This window comes from Trichechus manatus, unplaced genomic scaffold (genome assembly GCF_000243295.1).
Source record: "Trichechus manatus latirostris isolate Lorelei unplaced genomic scaffold, TriManLat1.0 scaffold00028, whole genome shotgun sequence".
In the NCBI taxonomy this organism is placed as follows: domain Eukaryota; kingdom Metazoa; phylum Chordata; class Mammalia; order Sirenia; family Trichechidae; genus Trichechus; species Trichechus manatus.
Window position 1 is genome coordinate 13,012,605 of NW_004443964.1, and position 18,847 is coordinate 13,031,451.

The window sequence follows — 18,847 nt, forward strand, 5'->3', positions numbered from 1 at the left end:
CTCTGCCCGCCTTCCCTGCGTGTGGACGCGCGAAGTTGAGCGACGGGAGCGCGCGCGTCCGCTGAACTCCCCCGCCCCCCACCCCAATGCACCCCCACCGCCTCCGGCTCGGAGTCCTACGCCCTCGGAGCCCCACCCCTCCGTGCTTGTCAGGACCCGGAGCGCTGCTTCCGGCGCCGCACGCACGGTTCCTAGGCGTGCTGCCCTGCCTGCGCCGGAGCAACAGCATCAAGTGACGGGAGGGCGCGCGCGCGCGGCCTCGCCCTTAAACACTGCCGATTTCTTGTCAGACCTGTCTCCACAGACAGCGGTCTCCACAGACCGATTGCATCCTAGCCTGACGGGGCCGTTGCCGCGGCCTTGAGGTGAGCAGGGCGCCAAGGGCTGCGACATTTGAAGCTCGCTTGAGGGAGCCTTACCTAGAGGAGTGAGAGGCCGAGGAGGGGCGGCCAGAGGCGTCCTTGAGGGGGATAGCTAGGAAGGGGTGCGGGAGGGCGATGAGGGCTTGGGGGTCTTAGGAGCAGGTGTGGGGTAAGGGAAACCAGAAACCCCTCCGGACGTCAGAGAAAGCGCGGTCTATCCTAGTGCCCTGTCGGGATGCTCCTGATCTTCTTAGGATGTTGGTTTGTGGATTGCTTTAGGGCGGGGGCACTGGGGGGCCGGCGGGGACAAGATCTGGCCGGGGGACGACGCGAGCCTGCCGTTGGCTCGTTTCCATTATCAGCACACCGTTAGAGAGATTTTTTTTTTTTTGGTTGAAGTAAATTTCCCTCAGAACAACTGGATCATTAGCACTCATTCGTTTGGGGATTTCGCGCTGATCATTATCGTGTGTGTCAAAAGGAGTTTGGGTGAGAGAAAAATGTGCGAGTCTCATGACACGATTTTTGGGGGAAATACCTTGATGTCTAAAACATAAAGAAAAGCTCTAGGCATAAAAATATTTCAGCATATATGAAAGCTAGGTAGCCTGGAAACGGTAATCTCAATTTGAGGGAACAGCAGCAGCAGGAGAGTTTTCCTGTTTCTTTAGGCTTCGGTGTACAATTTAAAATAAATACGTGCGTATTGTGGGGGAGTGGAATAATACCGTTTACTTTCTCTGGAGAACGTTCTGAAGGAACATAAGGGCAGAAAAGAAGTATTTGTTGGACACCCAACTGTGCGGCAGGTTTGGTATTAATTCATGTAATCCTGACGGTAACCGTATGAGACTGGAGGTGTTAGTCTAGTTGGGCAGATGTGGAAAATAGGTCTCAAAGAGGTTAAGTAAGTAATTAAACAACTAGCAAAAAAAGTGGCGCTGAGAGTATAGCCCAGTGATGCTGAACTCCAAAGTCTGGTGCTTTATTCACTATGTTTTGTGGATGCCAATAAAGCAATAGTATGTATTTGTAGGAAAGACTCCATATAAAAGAACATTAGAGAAGTTAGGGCTTTGGGGGTATTTGGGTTAAAATCATACTGTTGTTAGTTGCCATTGAGTCATTTCTAACTTGTGGCAACCCATGTGTGCGGAGTAACAGTACTCCATAGGGTTTTCATGGCTGTGACCTTTTGGCAGCAGATCACCAGGTCTGTCTTCTGAGTTGCCTCTAGGTGGGTTCAAGCTGCCAACCTTTCGGCTAGTAGTTGGGCACTCAACTATTTGTGCCACCCAGGGACTCTTAAAATCACACTAATAAGGCATTAATCTTTGGATATATGCTATTTAAGTGTATTTTCCTGAGAGAGTCCTGAAGATTACAAGATGAGTCCTGCCAGCAAAGGACACTGGTACAGAACCAGAGTACCCTTACTGAGCTAGTAACCTCGGCCAAGAGAGAAGCACACCAAGCTCCTGACTTCGTGATAACATCAATTGAAATCCATTAAGTAGTACAAAAACAGCCCCATCAGTCGTAGATTAGACATGTTTTTCCTTGGTTCTCCTGCTCATATACTTGTATGTAGGCACATTGTTCTCCCTGTACGTTAAAACCAAAATCAAACCCATTGCCGTCAAGTCGATTCCAAGTAGAACTACCCCATAGGGTTTCCAAGGCTGTAAATCTTTACGAAGCAGACTGCCACATCTTTCTTCCATGGAGTGGCTGGTGGGTTGGAACTGCGGAGCTTTTGGTTAGCAGCCAAGTGCTTTACTGTGCCACCAGGGCTCCTTCCCTATATGTTAGATGGTATATAAACCCAAACCCCTCACTATTGTACCTTGACTTCTACCCAGGTGACTTGGTGAGTCACTGTGCGTGGCAGAAATCTTGGCACCAAACTCTGGCTGTAAGTTCCCTAGTAAACGTTAGATCTGATCAGCCTGGCTTTTTCCACCTCTTTTTTTGGAATCCAACCTGTGCCCCTCGCAGCCACTCCTGGCACTGGTACGGTAGGGTGCGACTTCCCTTTTAGCAAGGTATGGGGGAATCTTACATTTAGGATGAAAGCCAATTTATTAATACATCACATGTGCATTGAATGTCTTTGTATGCCAAAGTGGATACCATATTCTGAGAGTTGTTAGCTGGCATGGAATTGGCCCCTGACTCATGGTGACCCCCAAGCAAAATGGAACTAAGCACTGCCCATCATGCACCATCCCCACAATTGTCTGTAGATCAGAACATTGTGATCGATAGGGTTTTCATTGGCTGATTTTCAGAAGCAGATTGCCAGGCCTTTCTCTCTAGTCTGGAAGCTCTGCTGAAACCTATTCAGCATCATAGCAACATGTAAGCCTCCACTGACAGAAGAGTGATGGCTGTGTGTGAAGTGGATTGGCTGGGAATTGAACCCTGTCTCTTGCATGCAAGGGCAGGCCACTGAACCACCACTGTCGTCTATGTTGAGAGTATCAAGATGAATACAATTTGTAGTCTTTGCCTTTGAGTTTAATTGTTGTATAAAAGGATTTTGTAGTATTCTACTAAATAGTAATATTTGCTAGCATGTGAATTAATTGGATTAAAAATAGTTTTAAGTACAAGCTTTTAGGAACCTGTTGTATATAGGGAAAGTTATTGGATAACTTGCTATAGGGGAAAGAAATACAGTCAGTGAAATTTAGGTTAAATCAGATTGACAATTAAAAAAAAATTTACATGTACAGTTGTGGAACCAGTATTTGTTTTATATTTACAACTCCTTCAGTAAATTTTAAAACACTAGAGAAGAAGAGCATTTATAATTTATTCCTGTTAAATTTAGGGGCCCTAGAGGCACAGTGGTTAAAGAGCTTGGTGGCTAACCGAAAAGTTGGCAGTTTGAACCCACTGGCCGCTCCGTGAGAGAGAGATATGGCAGTCTGCTCTCGTAAAGATTTATAGCCTCAGTAACCTGTGGAGCAGTTCTGCTCTGTCCTATAGGGTTCCTGTGAGAATTGACTTTATGGCAGTGGGTTTTGTTTTGTTTTGTTAAATTAAAGCCTTCATATAGTGCTTCTGTTTTATTAGTTGGGAAACCAATGACATAGCTCGGCAGGAATCTCTTTTAAGTCATCTGCAAGGTACGTTGTTAACCTCTCCTTCAAAAAAAAAAAAAAATTCTTAAATTAAAATTGTAGTTAATACCAGATTCTGTTTAAGCTTTTGTGGTTCAGAGTTCTAATGTAAATGCTGATGAAAACCGTCTTTAATTTAGGCTGAAATGATAAGTTGTTGAAAATTACTGTGTGGTCTTTGTAAAATGTATAACATTACCTTAATGACAGAGGTAGGTAGGTGGATAGAAGGGATAGTGGGAGATTTTGAAAATTTTCTTCTTATTGCTTCAGTTTTCTCAATGAGAGTGACCAAGCAAGTAGAAGCTTTGAAGATTGGGAGAGTGAATGGACTAGAGAAATAAATGAGTGCCAGGTAATTAAACAATTACTCTTCAACGTGAAAAGTGCAGTAGAGGAAATATAATCGTTGGCGTCGAGTCAATTCTGATTCATAGTGACTCTAAAGGACAGAGTACAACGGCCCCATAGCATTTCCAAGAAGCACCTGATAGACTTGAACTGCTGACCTTTTGGTTAGCAGCCATAGCTCTTAACCACTAGCCACCAGCAAATATAGGGTGCTATATATGGAGCCCTGGTGACGTAGTGGTTAAGAGCTCAGCTGCTAACAAAAAGGTCAGCAGTTCAATTCCACCAGCCGCTCCTTGGAAATCCTACAGGGCAGTCCTTCTCTGCCCTGTAGGGTTGCTATGAGTTGGAATCAACTTGAAGGCAGTGGGTTTGATGGACTATGTAGATGTGGAGCCCTGCTGGCGCAATGATTAAGAACTCAGCTGCTAACCATAAGATCGGCAGTTCAAATCCACCAGCAGCTCCTTAGAAACCCTATGGGGCAGTTCTGCCCTGTCGTATAGGGTCACTATGAGTCAGAATTGACCTGATGGCAATGTTTTTTGTTTTTGTTTTTTGTATATATGGATGCAGGAGCCCTGGTGGTGCAGTGGTTAAAGCGCTTGGCTGCTAATCAAAAGGTCAGCAGTTCGAACTCACCAGCCACTCCATAGAAGAAAGATATGACAGTCAGCTTCTGTAATAATTACAGCCTTGGAAACCCTATGGGGCAGTTCTACTCTGTCCTGTACAGTCACAATGTGTCAGAATCGACTCAGCGGCAGTGGGTTTGGTCTTTCGGGTTTAACCTAGTTTTAAGGAGTCTGGTAGCACAGTGGTTAAAGTACTCGGCTGCTAACTGAAGGGTCGGTGGTTGGAACCCACCAGCCACTCTGTGGGAGGAAAGATGTGACAGTCAGCTTCCATAAAGATTACAGCCTTGGAAACCCTGTGGGGCTTTTCTACTCTGTCCTATAGGGTCACTACAAGTTGGAATCGACTCGATAGCAACGGGTTTGATTTTTTTTTTTTTCGTTTAACCTAGTTTTGCACACACGTATATCACAATACACTTTCACTGCCTGTCGTTACAGTCTCATCTAGAGCTCACACCAGCACCCTTTGCCCCATTCACTTTGCCTTGTACCTCCGTTATATTCAGATGTCCCTGTTCTTTACACAAGTCAAGCCCTCTTAGGAGTCTAGCTTTTCCATTCTTTTCTCTCTCCCTAGATCTCCCATTTCACTCTTTCCCAAACCCTCCCCCCCGCCACTGCAGTTATCACATTATATTAAATTATATCTATCTGCAAAGTCAGTAACACTGTCTAACTTACTTTTTCATAATGCTTGATGCAGAATTCTCTCAGTAAATGTTTGATTAAATGACTATGTTACTTGTCCAACTTCCCCTCCTCCTTCCACTTTTAATCTATGACAGAAGTCAGAAAACTCTTACTGATTAGAGCCAGAGAGTAAATATTTTAGGCTTTGCAGGCCATATGGTATCTGTTTCGGTTACATAACTCTGCCCTTGTAGCATAAGAACAGCCGCAGACAATATGTAAGCTAATGAGCATTACTGTGTTCCAATAAAACCTTATTATATGGATATTAAAACTTGAATTTCCTATAATTTCCATATGTCATGAAATATTAACTATGATTTTTTTTTTAACCATTTAAAGATGTAAAAAACATTGTTAGCTCATGGGCCTTACAAAACAGGCTTCAGGCTGAATGAGCCCCCACCTCTTCCATCTTAGCTTGCAGACCCTTGATCTATAAGGACTGTAAGCAAACTTTAATAAAGGAATTTGTAGTAAGTTGATAGTAGTTATAATATTACTATTGGTGGTAGAGAAGCAAAGATAAATAAGACAATCTTTTTTGTCAAGGATCTCACAGTCCCAAGTTCAAGAGTAAAACGTGAACAAATAACGGTAACACAGTATGGTAACGGTAATTGCAGTTATGTATAGGTGTAAAAAACTAAACCTGTTGCCATCAAGTCTATTCTGACTCATAGCAACCCTACAGGTAGAGAGGAGCAATAATCAACTCTGCTTAAGTGAACTAGAAGTGACCTCTGTTTTCACCCAAGAGCCTTTCTGGGAATCTTTCAAGGATGCTAAGAAAGTGACTAACCACATCTCTTACCAGGATGGCTGTGAATACCAGTATGACTTAGTTTCATTATTTTATAGGGTATAGTCAAATTCAGTCTTTACAGAAATAAACATGGATTTGATTTTTTTTAAATTAGGTCTATATGTGTAAAAATAAATTTTAATTTTTTCCAAGGTTAATTTGCCTGCTGCATACTAAAATAGGATTGTTTATTACACAGATATTTATTGTCTCCTCAGTACTGTGCATTGAATTCTTTCATTAGCTAAAAACATTTGAGGAAGACAATTGTAATGTTAGATAAACGATGGATTTTTTTTGGACGGGCTTTTCTAAGAAAAGCACTTTTTAACAAAAGCAGTAAATATAATAATAAAAATACCTTAGGTTTAGAAAATATTTTCTGGTTTTTTAATTCTTATTTAATTAAAATAAACTCATACAGTCTAAATAATTTTTTTCTAGCAGTTATTTTTAAAGATCATGTATATTTTTTATTTTTTATAAATATGAAATATGTTTCATAGCACTGGAATATAGTAATCAGTATTTATTTAATAAATTAATAATTGAATTTTAGATTATGTAATGGGGTTGCTGTGACTGGATGGCAGCTGGTTTGGAGTCCATGGGTGGTGCATACGGTTAACATGCTCAGCTGCTAACTGAAAGGTTGCAATTTCAAGTCCTTAAGTGTCTCTAAAGAAAGGCCTGGCCATCTGCTTGTGAAAATCAACCATTGAAAACCTTATGGAGCATGGTTGTACTCTGACACACATGGGATCGCCATGAGTTGGAATCAGCTTGATGGCAACTGGACTGGACTGAACTCTGTTGTAGGGGAAAAACATAACAAAGTTTAGTAAAGCAAAAAGAAAGTTTTACTTCACGTATATTCAAAAGGACAAAAGTGGGAAGCCGACAAGCATGCTGCCACAGCCATATCTGCCCGAGTCCAAAGAATATTACAGAATAGGCGAGAATGGGAAAACAGGCAAGCATGCTGCCACAATCATGTCTGCCCGAGTCCAAAGAACAGTTACAGAGCCATCAGTATATATTAATGTTACAAATGGGTAAAACCATTGAACGCTTAGCCTTCAGATTGGCTAGAAACCGTAATCCTACATTTTGAATTGTCCAACAAATTTCTATTCACTAAATGCAATAGAAGAAGAGTAGAAAGTCTTTTGTGTTCTGTTTGATTGGCTTTATGTGAAAGTTTCCCTAGAAGATATTTTCCAAGATTATCTTAGCTATTGTCTTTATACCTCAGGGCCCAGTTGATGTGTCCTTGTGAGCCTAGCTCCAGCTGGGTTGTATTTTCTATGCTCAAGGAGAGGGAATAAATGATTCTAATATTATTTCCTAAATCAACTCCTAGTCTTTATCTTAAGCTAATTATTAATACACTAGAAAAGGAAGATGGGCTTTTGTAGGCTTTCAATTTTCTTGTAATTAATTAGATTTAATATGAATTATTTAATTTTATCTAAAGACAGAAAATGATACAGCAAACACAAAGTTAAAAATTATATTAAACCTAAAGGCCTGGCGATCTGCTTCCATAAAGATTATATCCAGGAAAACCCTATGGAGCAGTTCTACTCTAACATATGGAGTAGCCATGAGTCAGGAACCGACTCAGTAGCAGCTAATAGCAACAACATAGTGAAGTTAAGATATTTAATTATTATTTAAAGCCTTACAACAAACTTAATGCATCCCCCAGGTATTCTGTGGAGCAGTGGAAAGTAACTTTAAAAAAAATTGTTTTTAAATAATTTTTTACCCTTCTGTGTCTGCCATTGTTCTTCAGCATTAATGATTGGCTTTGTTTAAAAGTTTTAAAAGCAGTGATTACCTTAGCAAGACTTTGAGTTAGAACTACCTCAAGCATTGTTTAGTCAGTTTTCTAAAAAGTATGATTTGTTAAAAATATACCATTCGAAGTTTTATTTTCTTTCAGTTGTTAACTTTTGCTTTCAATGATCATCTTCTAATATATGTTGCAAAAGCGGAGGTTTTATCTTAGTTGTCTACTCAGAAGGTTGCTAAATTTTTACTGTTGTATGATCCTCTCCATCATCTCCAACTCTACTGATAGTGAGTGAACTCCTGAATATGGTCCCTTCAGTAAGATTCTATTTCCACTTACAGCCAACATTAAATGTGTTGTTAGGTGGTGTCGAGTCGGTTCCGACTCATAGCGACACTGTGCACCAGGATCAAAACACTGCCCAGTCCTGTACCATCCTCACAAACTTTGCTATGTTTGATCCCATTGTTGCAGCCACTGTGTCAGTCCATCTCGTGGAGGGTCTTCCTCTTTTTCACTGACCCTTTACTTTCTCAAGCATGATGTTCTTCTCCAGGCACTGGTCCCTCCTGATAACATGTCTAAATTACGTGAGACAAAGTCTCGCCATCCTCGTTTCTAAGGAGCATTCTGGCTGTACTTCTTCCAAGACAGATTTGTTTTTTCTTCTTGCAGTCCATAGTATATTCAGTATTCTTCGCCAACACTATCATTCAAATGCACCAATTCTTCTTTGGTCTTCCTTATTTATTGTCGAGCTTTCACATGCGTATGAGGCAATTAAAAATACCGTGTCTTGGGTCAGGCTTACCTTAGACCTGAAGGTGACATCTTCGCTTTTTAATGCTTTAAAAAGGTCTTTTGTAACATATTCACCCAATGCAATATTTCCTTTGATTTCTTGACTGCTGCTTCCTTGTGTTGATTGTGGACCCAAGTAAAATAAAATCTTGACAACTTCAATATTTTCTGTTTATCCTGATGTTGCATATTGGTCCAGTTGTGAGGATTTTTTTGTTTTCTTTATGCTGAGGTGTAATCCATACTGAAAGTGTAGTCTTTGATCTTCACATTAAATATGGGGCAGGCCAAACATTCTTTTATTGCCTTGTCTTTTTATTCTTTCCAGCAGCACCACATAAGGCTGTAAGTTTTAGAATAGTGAAAGGGGATTATAATATACAAAGGAAGTTTAAAGCCGTGTGCTAAATATGGGCTTTCCCACGTGCGTGGCAAAACACCTGAGAAGTTAAACCTTTCACTGATGTCCCCTTTCTGGTTATACCTTATCTCTAACTTTGCAGCCTTATTCTCAGGTATTTGCTTCTATGAGAAGCGCTACTTTCATGTCACCTGTGTATGATTTCCATCTTTGTTTAAGGAAACCTGATTCCCCTACCTCTAGGAGTTAGTTGGTCTCATCTTAGACACTATCCCTTTATCCTTGGGTGAGTTTTTTAATATAGAATAGCGCTTCCTTCCCACATCCTCCATCGCAGTTTTCCCACCTCCCATGCCCTGGTTAGATAGTCAATATTGTCTTGGCATTCTAAACCCTGCAAAACAGTGGGGAATGTAGTGAGGAGAGGGGACTTTTGAGAATACTCTACCAGTGTAAGTTGTAGGAACTTGTTTTTTATTCTTTTTCCCTCTGTCTTCTCCCCAAAAGACAAACATTATTTTTCAGAGACTATGTGGGCTCAGCACCTGAAGAGGAAGAAAAATACTTTCTTAAGCACCTTATAATTTTTAAGGAATCTTTTATAGTCAAGCTAGTACTTCTTCACATTGGTTTTTTCTGCATCATGTTGTTGTTATTAGTAGACATGGAGTCAGCTCCAACTCATGGTGACCCCATGGCCTTTTCAGATTGGACCTGCTTAGATACTTTGGGTTGGGTCGGGGTGTGGTGAGGTAGATAAATAGATTTATTGTTGAGTCAGTTTCTAAAAACCTAGTTATAGAAGTTATTGTTTAACTTAAAGTTAAAAAGTTCATGAAGAATAGATTGCCATTCTATTTTAATTAGTCAGAAACACAGACTGACATATTATTAAAAAAAATCAAGTTTTCTTCTTTAAGATGTTTTAGCTTAATAAGCTTGAATAGATAGAAGCTCAGGATTATTGAAATTTAATATTTTCACATGATCAGACTAAAGCTTTTGAATAAAAATTATCAAATTGTTCAGGTCAGTCATAATAGTGATTCATCTGTATAATTTCATAGCAGATTTTATGCTTTCCTTTTATCATTTTCTTCTCTTTGTCCTTTTGCCATTCTGGGGGATTGCCTTGACTCAGTCATCAGTCTATTTTACTAATTTGCCTTCAATGCATTTATTCTGTCATACTCCATCTATTGAGGTTTTTGCTTCTCTCAGCCTGTTAATTCATTTCCAAGTTTTCTAATCATTCTTGTCTTAATTGCTTTTTTCCTGTTTTGTAAATATGATATTCTTTACTATTTTTTTGAGGATATTAGTAAACCACTTTTTTTAATACAGGAGCAGACAACATATATGAATTATTTGCAGTGTATCAGGCACCGTTTTCAGATTTACGTGTATTCTTCTGATCATTGTAATGACCCAAAGAGGTGGGTACTGTCATTACTCCATTTTGCAAATGAGAAAACTAAGGCACAGCAAAGGTAAATAATTTGCCCAATGCCTCACAGTTTCTAAGTGCCAGAGCTGTGATGAATGTTTAGTTAGTTTGGCTCCAAAGGTCACACTCTTAACCACTATACTATTCTACAGGCATGCTTAGTTCTTATATTTGTTGATTTTTGTGCCTCTTCTTCATTATACTGTTTCTCCATAAATACTGATTCCAGTTTCTATACGCAACTTTATATTTGAGATTCCCTTTGTTTGAGTATGCTGACTGGGTTTATTGTAGCCTGCTTTCTTTGATTGTGTATATGTGTTGGGGGAGGAGGTATACTGCCAGGTATGGACAGGGAGGTTCCTAAGGGTTTGTTGTTACTGTGTGCCATCCAGTCGATTTTGCCACATCTCAATTTAAATATCTGCACCTATTATTCCAAGCTGTAAGTAGCTGAAGAACAAAAGTTGGAATTTTACTTGGTCGGTCAAACTATTCTCAACAAGGTATTATTTTAATTCAAAATAGAAATATTTTTAAAGTATCAAAATAAAGTGTGGATGTGGTATCTCCTTTGTATAATTATTAAATAAATTGTTAGCTCAATTTATCTTTGTATTTATTTTAAATTTTTTTTTGTAGGAGAGGGACTAAAGTAGATGACAAGTGAGAATAGAGCAACTCTAACTCGGGTTGATAAGATTATCTAGCCAACAAGTGGAAACTATTTTCTGAGAGACCTGGACACAAAGTAGTCCTGGACATTGTGACTAAGGAAAAATGACCATAGGGAAAAAAACCCAAATCAGTCGACCTAGAGAATAGGGTACAGGGGTGAAAGGAAAAATAGCAGAAGAGCACCTTTTGCTTATGAAGGGACTTTGTGTTTTGGAAGAAAGAGGGCATAAAACTAAGGGCTGAATAGATACTGAAGTGACTTATTTGATTGGTCTTTGTGGTCTTCTACGGAAACATTTTCCTATTAATATTATTTTAGAGATATTTTGAAACTTTTCAACAGTGGTTCTCAACTTTTTATCTGCCTTACACACTTGCATTAAGAAGTCCCTGAGTGGTGCAAACAGTTAACGTGTTCAAATGCTAACTGAAAGATTGGAGGTTCTAGTCCATCTAGAGGTCTCAAAAGAAAGGCCTGTCCAAGAAAAAGAAATAAAGGGCATCCATATTGGTAAGGAAGGAGTAAAACTATCCCTATTTGTGAATGATACGATACTATACACAGAGAACCTGAAAGACTCCACAAGAAAACTACTGGAACTAATAGAAAGATTCAGCAGAGTAACAGGATATAAGATAAACATAAAAATTAGTTGGATTCCTATACACCAATGAAAGAGCTATGAAAAGGAAATCAGGAAAGCAATACCATTTATAATAGCCCCTAAGAAAATAAAATACTTAGGAATAAATCTAACGAGGGGCATAAAAGACCTATACAAAGAAAACTACTAAACACTACTGCAAGAAACCAAAAGAGACCTACATAAATGGAAAAATGTACCATGCTCATGGATAGGTAGACTTAACATTGTGAAAATGTCAATTCCACCCAAAGCAATCTACAAATACAATGCTATCCCGATCCAAATACCAACAACATTATTTAACAAGATGGAAAAACTAATCATTAACTTTATATGGAAAGGAAAGAGGCCCAGGATAAGTAAAGCATTACTGAAGAAAAATAAAGTAGGAGGCCTCACACTACCTGACCTCAGAGCCTACTATACAGCTGTGGTTCAAAACACCCTAGTACTGGTATAACGACAGACACATTGACCAGTGGAACAGAATCGAGAACCCAGATGTAATCCATCCACCTGTGGTCACCTGATCTTTGACAGAGGCCCAAAGTCCATTAAATGGGGAAAAACCAAACCAAACCCGTTGTCACCCAGTCGATTCCAACTCATAGCGACCCTACAGGACAGAGTAGAACCGTCCCATAGGATTTCCAAGCAGTGGCTGGTGAATTCGAGCTGCTGACCTCTTGGTTAACAGCCTGAGCTCTTAACCACTGTGCCATGAGGGCTCCAAATGAGAGAAAAGACAGTCTTTTTAACAAATGATGCTGGCAAAACTGGATGTCTGTCTGTTAAAAAAAAAAATGAAACAGGACCCATACCTCACCATACACAAAAACTATTCAAAATGGATCAAAGACCTAAGTATAAAACCAAAAACTGTAAAGATCATGGAAGAAAAAAAAAAAAAGGTCGACACTAAGGGCCCTAATATACAGCATAAATAGAATACAAACTGTAACTAACAATACGCAAACATCAGAAGATAAGCTAGATAACTAGGGTCTTCTAAAAATTAAACACTTAATGCTCATCAAAAGACTTCACCAAAAGAGTAAAAAGAGAAGCTACAGACTGGGAAAAAAATTTTGGCCATGACATATCTGACAGAGGTCTAATTTCTAAAATCCATAGGAAAATCCAACACCTCCACAACAAAAAGACAAACAATTCAATTAAAAAATGAGCGAAGGATACGAACAGACACTTCACCGAAGAAGACATTCAGGTGGCTAACAGACATGTGAGGAAATGCTCAAGATCACTAGCCATTAGAGAAATGCAAATCAAAACTACAATGAGATACCATCTCAACCCTACATGACTGGCACTGATCAAAAAAACAGAAAATAACAAATGTTGGAGAGGCTGCACGGACATTGAAAGTCTTACGCACTGCTAGTGGGCATGCAAAATGGTACATCCATGTTGGAAAATGATATGGCGCTTCCTTAAAAAGCTAGAAATAAAAATACTACATGATTCACCAATCCCACTCTTAGGAATATATCCTAGAAGAATAAGAGCCGTCACACAGAGAGACATATGCACACCCATATTCATTGCAGCATTAGTCACAATAGCAAAAAAGATGGAAACAACCTAAGTGCCCATCAATAGATAAATGGATAAACAAACTATGGTACATATGTACAATGGAATAATACACAACAATAAAGAACAGTAATGAATCCGTGAAACATCTCACAACATGGGTGAATCTGGAGGACATTATGCTGAGTGATGTAAGTCAATCACAAAAGGACAAGTGCTGTATGAGACCACTGTTACATAAACTCCTGAAAAGGTTTACACACAGAAAGAAACAATCTTTGATGGTTACGGGCAGGGGAGAGAGAAGAACACTAACTAGATAGTAGATAAGTGATGACGTTGGTGAAGAGTAAGACAGTACACAATACTGGGGAAGTCAGCACAGCTTGACCAAGGTAAAGTCATGGAAGCTTCATAGATACATCCAGACTCCCTGAGGAACCAAGTTACTGGGCTGAGGGCTGGGGACCATGATCTTGGGGCAACTAGCTCAATTGGCATAACACAGTTGATAAAGAAAATGTTGTGCATCCTACCTTGGTGAGTAGCATCTGGGTTCTTAAAAACTTGTGAGCAGCCGTCTAAGATAGGTCTACAGGTCCTACCCCATCAGAAGCAAGGGAGAATGAAGAAAACTAAAGACACAAGGGAAAGATTAGTCCAAAGGACTAATGGACCACAAGTCCCACAGCCTCCACCAGACTGAGCCCAGCACACCTAGATGGTGCCTGGCGACCACCACCAACTGCTGTGACAGCAATCACAATAGAGGGTCCTGGACAGAGCTGGAGAAAAATAAAGGACAAAATTCAAACTCATGAAAAAAGGCCAGACTTACTGGTCTGACAGAAACTGGAGAAACCCCGAGAGTACGGCCCCTGGATACCCTTTTAACTCGCTACTGAAGTCACTCCTGAGGTTCACCCTTCAGCCAAAGATTAGACAGACCTATAAAAACAAACAATAACACATGTGTTTCAACCATGTATATGAGACTAAAGGGGCAAGGACAAGAAGGCAGGAGGGGACAGGAAAGCTGAACAAATGGAAACGGGAAACCCAGAGTCGAGAAGAGGAGAGTGTTGACACATCATAGGGTTGGCAGCCAATGTCATGAAATAGTATCTATATTGATTGTTTAATGAGAAACTAATTTGCTCAGTAAACTTCCACCTAAAGCACAATTTAAAGAAAAAAGGCCTCTCAACCTACTTCTGAAAAATCAGCTGTTGAAAACTCTAGGGAGTTCTACTCTGACATACATGGGGTCACCATGAGTCGAAATCGACTCGATGGCAACTGTTCTATGTGTGGTATACACACTCCCATTAGTATCATTGGTATTCTACACCTACTAGAGAGGGGAGAGAGGCAGGTGTTTTGTTTTTACTTTTATTTGCATTTTATTTTATACCGAATTTACTCCTGAGCCATAAGTTTTTGTTTCTTCTGGGATATCCTTTTTTTCTGTGCAACTTCCTCTTCTGGTTTAGGGACAATTTGTTTTTTTTTAGTAAGGATCACCTCAGTGTGGCAGGGGAGTTCATGTATTGGTTAACACGACCGTGAGCTCTGTATGTACGGCAGTGCATCTTGGGGGCTTTGCTTACCTGGTTATGCTCAATGACCAGAGAATCTACATCTCAACCCTTAAGTTCAGCATTACTGTCTGCATTTTTAAGCATATGTGCAAAAATTCAGCACTTTTTTTGGGCCATTGACTTTGTCCAGCCCCACGGTTTGGCCTGGGCATGCCTACCAACTCTGTCCACCATTGTAACTTTTTCCACACGTTGCTTCTGTAAAGTGACATCATTCAGATACTTGGATATGCATACCCTTGATGACCTGGGCAGTTTCATGGGTGTCCTTAAAATAGACTTGAAGATTTGAACCTCTTGATTTGCATGATTTTGTAGGATTTCCCAGGTCAAGTGAGAAGTGAACCATTTTGAGAGATCATCGCAGGCCACTTACTGTAAGATAACCAGACAAGTGTTTTTTAGTATACCCCTTTACTCTTCCCACCCTCCACTTTGAAAGTCACTGTTTTAACTTTTCTTATGAGTATTATAACCATAGATTTAAGAACGTATAGTATTGTTATAATGGTTTAAGATTCCTTTGGTTGCAAGAAATAGAATCTGATTCTGGATAGTTTAAGTGGAAGTGAAAATATGTTGGAAGGATAATAGGGCATTTCACACAATCCAAGGAAGAAAAATCAAGTTTTCAGCAGTAGATAACCAGACATCTTTAGGAATACTTCAGCAGCAAGAGTTTATGAAATTTATTCCATGTTGTCATTAATGTAACTCAGTTTCCATGATTCCCAGTCTCTGGATCTCTTACTTAGAAATTCATACTACCAGGAAAGAATTTAACTGACACAAGTCAGTGGTGTTGGTGGTGGTGATGATGATGGTTGGGTTGGAAATGGGGAAGCAGGGTTTAGTTCTACTTTTAAAAGTTCTGATTAGGGGAGAGGCAGGGCCAAGATGGCAGAGTAGTCAGACGTTTCCGGTGGACCCTCTTACAACAAAGACCCGAAAAAACATGTGAATTGATTATATATGGTAGTCTGGGAGCCCTGAACATCAAAGGCAGAGTTGAGGAACAGGGTTGTGTGGAAGGGGGAGGGAGAGACGGTTCAGAAGCAGCGAGGAGTTCCCAGACCTGACCTGGCGAGAACCTGAGCCCTTCAGGCCTGATCAGCTTGGGAGTGAGTGGTGAGGCAGGCAAGCAGCGGTGCTAGGGAGGCATGTTTTCTGCATTGGGAGAGACCCAGTGCCAGAGAGTTTACATGTCGACCCAGAACCAGTGAGAAGCAGGCCTGGATCGGTGAAAAATAAGTACTTGCATACAGCCTACCACACGGATCAAAAACACCGCCCTTAGGGAAAAACCTCTTTCCCATTTACCTCCTCGCTCCCTGCTCTGCACTGGGTCCCAGACCGGCTTCAGCAATTGCTGAGTCCCCTGGGCCGGAAGTAGGATCCGTAACACGCCCAGAACCATTCTCCCTGCCTTGGAGAGTGCATAAATTAACAAACGGGAAAAAATAAACTGCTGGTTCCCCTAAGCCAGGAGCCCAGGGTAGGCACAGCTCCTTTGCCTAGGCACAGGCATAAGGGATCCCCGGACTTTGAGTGCCTTTCCCCCTGTAGAGACTTGTGTGCACCCATTTCAGCAGCGTAGGACCTCATTACCACAGTACAACAGGGTATATACTGGAAGTCTAACTTCAACTGTTTCAGCCGTGAAGTGGCAGATTCTTGACATTTGACACAGCTCTGCCCATTAAACAGGGTCTGCACCTACCCACATCAGGGGCCTGAGGACTGGTGGCTCCACCTATGCCACCTAACCACCTGTGATAGGGGCCCATGAATAAGAGATGCCCCCCAGTCCTTACAGCCAACAGCATTAGGTGCTCATAGTCTGGCTCCAAAACCCACCCACCTGCGCGCTCTAGGGAAGAGGGACACGCCTTCCTCCTGGACACTTGGGGGTGGCCGTCAGCCCCCCCCACCTTGCTCAGAGTGTGTCCCACTGCTGCAACCAGATGCCTGTGCCTACACCAATCACCCATGCCTGTCTAGGACTATAAGTGAGAGCCTACACCACATACTTGGTGGCTGTCTACCTGGGCACTTGAGCTGAATCCATACAGGAGTGGGCGGACTCCTGAGCTCACGTACCTAGTAACAGATCTAACCACCTGGTGACAGGACATTAGACCTTCAAAGGTGCCCATAATCAAACTAGCTCATACAAGCAGCCTGTTTGGGCATATCAAAATAAAACAAGAAGCTAAGACACAGTAAGAAACATAAAATAAATAAATATAAAAACTTACTGATGGCTCAGGGACAACAGTCAATATAAAATCACAAAAAGAGGCAATCCATGATGGATCCAGCAAGCTCCAAGAATAAAGAATCTAGAAATTTTCCAGAGGAGGAAAATTTATTGCAATTACCGGAGACAGAATACAAAAGATTAATGTACAGAACTCTTCAAGAAATTAAGGAAGGAAATTAATCAAAACGCAGAACATGCAATAGAAGAAATTAAAAAGATTAGAGAAGAGCATAATGACAAATTTAACAGGCTGCAAGAATCAATAGAGAGACAGGAATCAGAAATCCAGAAGATTAACAATAAACTTTCAGAATTAGACAACTCAATAGAAAGTCGTAGGAGCAGAATTGAGGCAATGGAATTCAGAATAGTGACATTGAAGGTAAAGCACTTAACACCAACTTATTTGAGGAAACATCAGATAAAAGGGTTTAAAAAAATGAAGAAACCCTAAGAATAATGTGGGAATCTATCAAGAGGAATCACCTATGAGTGATTGGAGTACCAGAAGGGGGCGGGGGGGATAACAGAAAATACAGAGAGAATTGTTGAAGATTTGTTGGCAGAGAACTTCCCAGATATCATGAAAGATCACAGGATACCTATCCAAGATGCTTATCAAACCCCACATAAGGTAAATCCCAAAAGAAAGTCACCAAGACATATTATAATCAAACTTGCCAAAACCAAAGATAAAGGATTTTAAGAGTGGCAAGGGATAAACGAAAAATCATCTACAAAGGAGAGTCAATGAGAATAAGCCTGGACTACTCAGCAGAAACTATGCAGGCAAGAAGGCAATGGGATAACATATATAAAGCCTTGAAGGAAAAAAAAAAACTGTCAGTCAAGAATTATATATCCAGCAAAACTGTCTCTCAAGTGTGATGGCAAAATTAGGGCATTTCCAGATAAACAGAAGTTTAGGGAATTTGCAAAAAGCAAAACTAAAATTACAAAAATACTGAAGGGAGTACTCCAGTTAGAAAATCAGTAACATCAGATAACAACCCAAGACTAGAACACAGGACAGAGCAACCAGATATCAACCCAGACAGGGAAGTCACAAAAGTAAATCAAAGCTAAAACACTGAAAATAGGGAAATAGAGGTCAATATGTAAAAGATGACAGCATTAAAACAAAAAAGACAGAATTAAAAAATGTAGACATAGATTTTTCCTATGGAGAGGAAGTCAAGGCGATATAAAGAAATAAAAGACTGGTATAAACTTAGAAAAATAGGGGTAAATATTAAGGTAACCATAAAGGAAACTAACAATCCTACAAGTCAAAATAAAAAACTAGAAAAATATAAAGACTCAGCAAACACACAACAACAATGAAAAAGATGAAAAGAAAATACATTAAGAAAAACGACTCAGTACAGAAAATTAAGTGGAACAAAGAAACTGTGAACAACACACAAAAGACATCAAAATGACAGCATTAAACTCATACCTACCAATAATCACGCTGAATATAAATGGACTAAATACACCAATAAAGAGACAGAGAGTGGGAGATTGGATAATAAAACATGATCTGTCTGTTTGCTGCCTGCAAGAGGCACACCTTAGACTTAAAGACACAAACAAACTAAAACTCAAAAGATGGAAAGAAATATATCAAGCAGACAACACTCGAAAAAGAGAAGGAGTGACAATATTAATCTCTGACAAAATAGACTTTCAAGTAAAATCCACCACAAAGGATAAGGAAGGA

At 40.2% G+C, this 18,847-nt stretch overlaps 1 protein-coding gene and 1 pseudogene across 1 annotated transcript in view; one reads left to right on the forward strand and one right to left on the reverse strand.

Moving 5' to 3' along the window:
- Positions 1–226: 226 nt before the first annotated feature.
- The window catches only part of ABCA5 (ATP binding cassette subfamily A member 5), a 102,390-nt gene continuing 83,769 nt past the window's right edge, over positions 227–18,847 (forward strand). Inside the window, exon 1 of the mRNA XM_004374183.3 lies at positions 227–365. The gene's annotated coding sequence lies outside the window, so the exon portion shown is untranslated. The remainder of the gene's footprint in view (positions 366–18,847) is intronic.
- On the reverse strand, positions 14,620–15,759 carry LOC101344532 (60S ribosomal protein L17 pseudogene; annotated as a pseudogene).